A 9,917-nucleotide genomic window follows, 5' to 3' on the forward strand; every position below is an offset into this window, starting at 1 on the left:
AGTTGACATTGTGGTTATTAGAAGAATGTGTTAGGCTTGATTTTTGACTAGTTGGTGTATTAAAGCATAACTCTTAGAAGATAGATCACATGTAGATGGATGGTAGGTATATAATCATATCTTGACTATGAATGAGGTGGACACACAATTTGATGTATGTTGGTGTATTTGCTAGTTTGGGGTATTACCATGTGCCTTATCTTCAATGCATTATTGCAAACCATGGTTTGTCTCTTGTTTGGGTGACATTTATGATTATGACACAAAACTTGTCCCTCATTAATGCAACTCTTTTTACTTGTGCATTCTTCTATATCTTGAATATTGTGTATGCATTTCTTGGTTTGAGTATATATTAGAGTGTTGACCATCTGGGTGTTTGATATTTTGGCATAGAATTAATAATTTAATATAAACTAGTCTCTCACTCTATGCATAACTTAAATGCAACTCAATAAAGGACATATGTATTGACTCAAGTTAGATATGAAAGAGCTTATACATTATTATTTATTTCATGTGGTTCTATCACAGAAACAAAAATTAACAAAAATTACAACACAAGAAAGACATTTCAGACAGCTTTATCTATTCTTTCTAAGAAATAATTAGATAATTAATTGGTGGATATGACCTCAACCTATATGAATAAACTAAAATTCTCTAAGGGTATTCTCTTTGGCAACTTAATATAAACTTATTATATGCTTAATATTATAGGACACCTTAATGTTATATATGTTTTTATTATAAAAGTAGCCAAAAAAGGTTGCCTTTGTTGTATATATACATAATTCACATTTTGAAAGCACTCTAAAATACTAAGTTGATGTTAAAAGCATTTAAAGGCATCTAACATTACAACACTATTCCATGAAGTTTTTGCATAGGGAATAAGGGGAGTGGCTTTTGGGGATGATAGCGGATGATACAAACATTTATAGAACACATGAGAAATTAGTTATAATAAGTCTTTATAAGCAATAAGTTTAAGATCTACAAATGGAACCTTGACATGTTATTGAACTATAAAACACTAAATAGTAAAATTTAATGTGAACATTACAATATAAATGTTAAATTTAACTTGTATATTGCACTTATATTTTTGCATGATTTTACAAATATAATGCTTAGAATGACAAAATCACTTAACACAATGCTTTTATTCAGCTCCAAACTCCTCTTTACAAGAATTGTTAGACTCCACATGCATAAGACCCTCCAAACCAATACAAATCACACTTATTTTGTAGTATCATCATTATTTTGTGTTGTTTATCTTGACTTCACAACCTACATCCCATCAAGAGGTTAGACTCTCTTTGTAAATAAGTGTATTGTTGTTAGACACGAGACACTTTGTACGACCACAAGCTTTCTTACTCTCATGTATTTCTCTTAATAAAGTGGATGAATCTATAAGTAGACTGATTTATATTAATAGTAGAAGAACTAGAAATTAGGGATAAGAAACAAATGGTTTGAGAGGTAACGAAAGTAGGCTTATGCATAATTTATGACATATTTGAGCCCTCCTATGTTATATTCGAAATATATCCCAAGAGTGACAATTTTTATGACTTAGATTGAATGATGTTGGCCTCTATAGAATCATACATTCTTTAAGTGGCCTTCAAGAACTTAAAATTCACTTTAGCATTTTGCATAGTTGTAATTTACCTACACTTTGGCATGTACCACATTGAATTCAATGATAAGAAACCATGTAGCCGCTTCTATTTTTTATCAATGATTAGTTAAACATGTTCATTTAATAATTTCAATTTGGGTCATTTTGTTACACAGTTTTTATTTAGTCAAGCATAGTATCAATGTACTCATACACCCCTCTAAGGCTTGGTGCATTAGCAACCCCATATCCAAACCATTTGAAATAATGAAGTGATGATAGAGATAATATATTTTGTGTTAGAGTAATAAGGAGTTTTTCTTATTAACTCTATTTTACTTAAGCTAAAGTTTAGGCGTATAATAATTAATTATTTTATTAATTATTATCATGCAACCTAGGTTTTACCTTTTAGGGTTTTGATCTCCTTTATAAGAATTGATCTCTTTGTAATATTTAACTCACTCAATGTGTTTTTGGTTGATTCAAGTGCAATGTCTATTCTATGGATCAAAATGGACATCGTCGATGAGCTCAGACCACCCAAAGACCCTTATTTCCATATAAAATTCATCCCATTTGAACAAAGTTGTAGATTGGGGCAAAACAAAATTGCCCATGTTCTCTTCATTAGAAGTGGGTTTTTTATTGGATTTGTGTCATAGGGGGGTATTCGTTGGACACTTTGAGCTCAAACAGTCATCACCATTGAACTAAATGCACCCAAAAACCCCTATTTTTCATTAAAAAAAATATGTCCCATTTGGACAAAGTTGCAAAAAATTGCACCCAAGTTGTATGGTCTGGGCAAAGGCACAGATCCCGAAGGCAACGATATTTAAAAAAATAAAAAATCTAAGCACTGGGTCTTTTTTTTTCCAAAAAAATAAACAAAAAAGGCAAATACCTTTTTTACGACATGGCTATCCTCCCACAAAATTGTCCCACCGTACAGGAAAAATATAGAAAAACACATGATACATACATCTTTTTTAATGGCATGATACATACATCCCATGGACCCATTCGGATGCATCTACGCTCATACTGTGTCCTTCCCTGAGTGTCTTGTCAATGCGTCTGACCAATGTTTCATTGAACTAACAATTTTTTTTATTAATTATGTAGTTGTACAGATCCCAAGTAATGGAGTTATAGTGGAATTGTCATCGTAGACTATTTTCTTATGAATTCATACCACAAAAGCAGCCTCATTCGATGAGGTTTCGTGAGCCTATTAATGTTGCATCAAGTTAGATAATTGTTTATGTACCTTTGATTATCCATTTTCATTACTTCACTATAGAGTTAAATAGTTGAAATAAGTTAGCCATTGTTGTTACTGCATCGTAAGATGGAATCAATAAAACAACTTTTTCTTGCTTTGACCTGTTGGTGTTTTAAAACTACTAGGCTATAAAAGACCTAACACCAAGGTTCAGAAGACAAAAACACGCCTTAAGATTAGCTACTTTCTATTTTCAATAGGATTTTCTTCATATCTGGACCATCTTCAACATAATCATAGGGATTCTCTTCACTTCAGGCTCTGCAAGGCCTGGGCGGGTGCACCTTAGGGATGAAAATGTGACCAGTTTTATGATTCTCTATTTCAACCACATGCTCATTGATATTTTTCTTTTTTCACCTGTATCCCCTATAGCATAAATGGTCACAATTCTTCTTAGATTTCCAAATACTCCTTGGTTACAACAACTAACTATAATTCAGAGGGAAACTATTGCAAATAAGTGTTGACCAACAATTTGATTCTTCAATACAAAAAAAAATAGCTGATTTGATTTAAATTTGTGCTTTGTGCAACCACATAATCTTTAACAGTTTGCATTTGAAATGATGATCAGTTCCCTATCCATTGGTATAGAGAGTCTACCCAACAATACTTTGACCTAATTAATTGTCTTACAATTAATTTTATCTGCAGTTACCCCTGAATTTCATTCTTATGAATATCCCTCCCACACACCTAGAAACCCTATCAATTTAAAGAAAGCATTTACTGAACTCCTTGAATTAAAACCAATCAATGAAAAGACATACAACCCATCTAGGTTGTATTAAAATGAAATAACCTTGTTCATTTAATCTCAAAGTTACAGACACATGGAAATGGAGACAAAATTCAAAGATACAGATATTGCAGAACATTCCTTTTGTATTAATTTTTCTTGAAAATCATACAACGCTGGTATAATACTAAAACATAACCCAAGATATGACAAATTGTCATTGAATGTTCACTTGTATTCTCAAATTTTGCAAAATGAATACATCACACAAAAATTGACACAAAGACTAACTAGACTGACTGCAAATAGCATAACTTTGAAAATTATACTGATTTCAGACCTCAACTTCACATCTTGGAAATCCTTTTATAGGAAGGATTGCAACAAGCTTCAGATGGGAGGACACATGTCAAAAAACTATTGGAAACAAAATACAAGATATTTATCTTCTTACATTACAAGCATTCTTTGCATTTTGATTAAAATTTTGGAATGTAGTTGCAAAACTAGCAGGTGGCATTTTCAGCAAGTGTCTTAAGCATCTTTCTGTTGGTCTTCATGCCCCTATCACTTTCCTTGGCTTTCCTTTGTTTTCTTTGCCTCTAACTGCATCCTAACTGCATGCTTTGCACTGCCTAATCATTGTCACCAGATGGTAAGGCCTTGATATTTTCAATAAGCTCCTAGATGGCAACATCTGTATCTACATTTGGCCAAGTTGCATCCCTAATTGCACTAATTATTCAAGGCACTTGTTCCACTTGGCATATGTTATTGCCTTAACCTCAACAATTATCTTTGACATCTCTGCCTCTATCCTGTATAGCATATCAATGATATCATACACTACCATCACACTTGCTTCATTATTGCAATAGGCCAAGAACCTGGGATGATCTAGAATATTATCAAAAGAGGATGACCACTCTACCTAGTCTTTAATCTTTCCATCACTGCCCAAAATTGTGGGCACAACACTGGGTGTTCCTGCAACAATTATTTTCATCTTGTTTTGGATTTGTTGCAACTTGCCAGTAAAAACACCATTTAGATCCTTTACCTTATTGATCATTTTTCTGGTATTTATGATCATTACCTTTGGCAAATCTTTCTTTTGTACCAATATAGGTACCAGACTATCAACGAATGGAGTATATGGACCCCATGTAGTGAAAATTGGAGACAATAGGGTAACATCCTCTGAACATCTATACTTTGCTCCTTGCAACACAAGGTATTTTTTGTGCACATTCTGTGATACCAGTTGCAAGGCATTTATTTTGTGAACCAGCACATTCTTAATGGTTTTAACTTCTATCTCCTTGTCTAATTCAGAATCCTCTTCTTCATCAACTTCCATTGCTTGGCTTGATGCTTCCCCTATTTCAAGTACTTGGCCTTCTATCTAGATTCCTTGGTCTTTCATCTTTGTAGCTAATCTAATAGTATTCTTCAATGTTGCTACCTCATTTTCCAACTTGAGGGTCTTCTACTCTAAGACATATGTCTTCTTCATTTCTTCCTCATAGCACCTCCTAGTTTTGATAAACCTCTCATAAGCTCCCTCTAACTAAGCTTGAAGGGTATCCATCTTGTTCTTACCGAATAGACATCAAAGTAGGCTTTTGGTCCTTTGGCGCTAAACTCCATATCACCATTGTTTGGGCATCAATATTATATCCAAAGCCTCTCAATTTTCCAAGTTGATTTTCATCTTCAAATGAAATGGATTTGTCCTATCTTCTCATTTGGTACAATAGGAAAGAACTTATGCCCCATCCTGGGAAGATAATCATTCCACTTCTTCTCACCAATTCTCTGGCATCTTCCATAGTGAGGGTTTCACTAGCAGGATCATATTCTTGTAGCTTTTGCACTAATCCAGCAACCACCTCATTAGAATCACTCGGCTTCATTTGCAAAGACAATTAATTTTGTTTCAATTTAAATAAGAAGCTTTTAAACTCTTCAATTTTGATGAAGTTGTCATCATTCATGAACTCAGCTGCGTCTATGATTCTATCATCAATCATTTGAGCTTGCAACTATAACTTCTTTTCCCTTTGTTCATTCTCAGATGCCTGAGATACCAAATATCTCCTTACAACATCATCAAAGTACTAGCTACCTTTGGGCATGATTTGTAAGGCCTTTTGTTGAGCCTTTTGTGGTATTTCCACCATCTTCTGCTTTTTAATTCGTTGTTCTGCCCACTTTGTGCTTTCAGGTTGATTCTCTTCATCATTAGTAACTTCAACTACTATTTCTTCATCATAATAATATGGATCAACCTTTTTCCTAATTCCTTTAGGGACTTGTGCTGAAATCTCATCAAAATTTTCTACACACTTGTCCAATCTTGACCAATAGTCTTCCTCAAGATAAAATCCACCCACCTTCCCTTTACTCTAGACCTTCACTCCCTTGCCTCCCACACCTCCACCCTCTATGATATTCCTAGCCAGCCCCCTCTCCATCTCATCCTCTCCCCCACTCATTGTCACCTCTTCTCCTTTTCCCACATTAGTGAGACAGAATTATGAACAGTAGTAGAACTTTAGATGAGGAAGGATTTCAAGTTGAATTCTTCAAGTTGGGTATCTCTATCCTGGGTCCCTTTCTTATAGTGCTCTTTTATCGGGTGGTTTGTGTCAGGTTCCTTGACTCTTGGTCACGACATATTATCTATCTAATCCATAAATTTGTGCCAGCTTCTGATCCTAAAAACTACAATACTATCATGGTTGGGCATACCTTTCCCAAACTCTATGTGACTGTGCTGAATGGTATCCTATCCAGTGAGCTAGATTAGTGACATTGTCAAGCTATAGGTCAAGCTAGGTTTCGTTTATATTTTTAGACTACTGATCACATTTTGACTTTATGGGCCATTGTTGAGGAGACTCACCACCATTCGGTGAAAGTTGTTTTGTTGAATTCTTCAAAGCTTTCAACTCTGTTCCTCAGGCCACTCTTTTTCAACATCTTAGGGACATTAGGATCTCAAAGATTCTTCTTACAACTATTATGAGGTTAATGAGCACATTGAGAATAGATTTTGGACTCCACAGGGTTTCTTTGATCCTATCCAGAGCACTATCAAGGTGAAACAGGGCTCTCCTCTCTCCCCCACTCTCTTTGACATCTACATCGACGAGCTTGAGGTATTTCTCTATGATTGCTTGCTTCCTGGCGATGGTTGTTATTTACATCAGGTATTGATCTCTATTCTCCTATTTGCTAATGATGTGATTCTCCTAGCATCTTCTTCCGATGGTCTTCAGTGGCTTCTTGATGGCTTGGCCTCTTTCTGTGACTCATGTGAGCTAGTTGTAAATCTAGGCAAGACTCGGGTTATGGTCTTCAATTTTTTAAGGACATCACATCTCCATTTTTACTTCCAGGGTACCGAGATCGAGATTGCATCTTCATATACTTACTTGGGGTTAAGTTTTTTGGACCTCAATTCAGCCTAAGACCAATCATGTAGCCTAGAGTCAATAAGCGGTTCAACTCCCTCGCTCTTGAGAGATAGTACTTTCAACACCACTTCTAGGACACCATGACTAAGATGTCTCTTCTTGACTCCCTAGTCAAGCTAACTGTCCTTTATGGCTCTACTGCTTGGGGCCCCTCCCTCTTGGAGTCTAATTGGGCCTCTATTGAGAGAGTCCAAACTCTTTTCCTTCGGTGCATTATCAGATGTCACAGGTTCACACTACACAACATCATTCTGGCTGAGTTTGGCACTTACCCTTTAAGATTTGGGATTGTCTTTGATTTAGTTTGGCTTCTTCACCGGCTCTGTAGCTTCATTGATTCCTCCAACAATTGTCACAGATATTCCTACTTGGCTTACTATTCCTTTATGGAGGTTGTAGGTTCAGACTTTGGTCACAGGTCTCGTTGTTGATACACCTAGGTCTTTACTCTCTTGGGCTCAATTGGTATTAGTTTGGATTCGTCTTCCCCCCTTCCTGTTTTCTCTAGACACTCCAACTCATCTTCTTCCACATCAAGGGAAGTTGAATGAGCATGTTAAACTTGACATCTATAGACAATATGTTATCATGACCTGGAGGAATCCCTCTTGTGGGCTCTGTTCGCTCATGGCCTTCTATGCTGAGCACTTTCTTGATATCCAGGACGAGATCATCTTATGTCCCTACTACCTCACTCATCATTGGACTCACACTCTTCACATCTCCTTGGGATTTTTTAGGGTGGGATCTTATTAGTTAAGTATTCAGACTGATCACTAGATTGGTAGGGAGGACATGATCTGTCAGCTTTGTCACCTCGAGGAGGTTGAGACCGAGTCTCACTTTATTTTCATATTATTTGTTCAGAAAGTGTCGATATCTTCCCTCATTCTTTAGATATATTGACTAGCACTGTCTTGCACTCCACCTTCAGGAGACCATGCAGCTTTGTGAGCACACTATACAACTCTATATTTGCTTGACATCGACCCCTACACAACTCATCACCTCTTTCTTCAGTCCTATAGTTCCTGCCCGAGGATCAAAGTGGCCTCTCTACACTATCTCGATTCACACTAGATCTATGAGACCCTACAAAGATTACACTCGGCAACATCTTTCTAGTAGACATCAAAGGCAACCTTCTAGAGTACCTAATTGCCCCAATGTCAACCTTTCCATTCTAGACTACTTCTTGCCTGTGAGGAGTTCTTAGTTGTTATTCCCTTTTTCTTGGTTCTTTTTTTGTTTTGCTTTAACGTTCTTTTTGCAAACACCATTTGGTGCTCCCCCTATTAGCATTTTCCCTTTGTATTGTTTCCAATCCCTTATACCCTCATTGGTCTCTTGTTGGACATTAATAAATTTATCTTATCTTATCTTAAAAGATGGATCAAATTTTTTCATCTCCTATTCAAAGCTAACAACATCCCTATATTTAATCATCATCTCCCTACAAACATCTTCATTTAAGCTATCAACAATGACATCTTCTTCACACATAGGGCTTTTAGGGGGTAGCTTATATCCTCGCATGTTCTTTAAGGCATGTCTAACTACATTGCAAGGGTCATATGTTCTAGCTAGCGCAGTTTGCAATTTATAGCCTCTTAAATAGGCACTAGTTTCCTCAATGGTATTCTTTTCTATCTCAATGTCTCCTACCTTTGTGCATCTACACAAGAATGCTCCTCTTTTGACAAGTTTTCCTAAATAATCTTTGTTCATTGAGATTAATTTCCAAAACACTTCTACAAACCCTAGTCTCTCAAGGACATATTTGGGTAGTATTTGGGGTGGCTGAGGGCATCCAAAAATTCTGATAACAGAATATGTAGACACCTAAATCTTATTACATCACCACATAATCTTATTTAGCCATCTTCTAGGACATTATTGATTAAATAATTTATATTTAACTAATTAATCATCATCCCCTAGTTAATTAATTAATTAAATTAACTATAGTCCAATTGATAAAATCAATGATAACCCAAAATCGATTTATAAATTAAATCCTCATTCCTCTATTAAATTAAATAAATGTAAAAATCTATTTAATTTGATCCCACATCCCCCATTTATTAAATAAATCATTTAATAAATCTTCTCAAATCCCTAAACCTTATCACTACCCTAATCCAACTCATTAACCCATACTAACCCTATTTAGCCAACTAATTAATCCCCCTCATTAATGCCATCCACTTGCCCCCCTATAACATGCCACTTGCATCCTTAAATTCCCTCCTAAACCTAAGCCTAAATCCATCCTAATCATTTGCACTACTTTAAACACCACTTAAGACTTTCTAACCCAAACCAAAGTCTCCCTCATATCACATCCCTCACATCCTCAACCAAATGCCATAAATACTCCATAAATGCCTCTTAGAAGCCCACACCCCTTATCCACTCATATTCCCCAAAATGTTCACATTCCTTCAAAGTCTTCTATCCCCTCACACATCCTCCTTGTGACAATCCATGTTTTTCCCTTTTAGAACATCCTAGCCCCTCCTCACCAAACCACTCATCCTCGCATCTTGCCCCTCCATTTCACTACCCCTTGGCCTATAAATAAAACCCTCTCCCCTCACAATTCATATCATCTCCTAATGAAAACTTATAATGCCATATTGACCACTACAACACAACCATTTTACACCCTTACCATGCTAAATTCCATCCACACACCCATCGCTAAATCCTCCATCCATCTCCACACTTGATCACCTATCGTTTGAAGCTTGAGCATGTTGTGAGCACACA

The sequence above is a fragment of the Cupressus sempervirens genome, chromosome 11 (genome assembly GCF_028749045.1).
Source record: "Cupressus sempervirens isolate cs-2001-9-10 chromosome 11, ASM2874904v1, whole genome shotgun sequence".
NCBI lineage: Eukaryota > Viridiplantae > Streptophyta > Pinopsida > Cupressales > Cupressaceae > Cupressus > Cupressus sempervirens.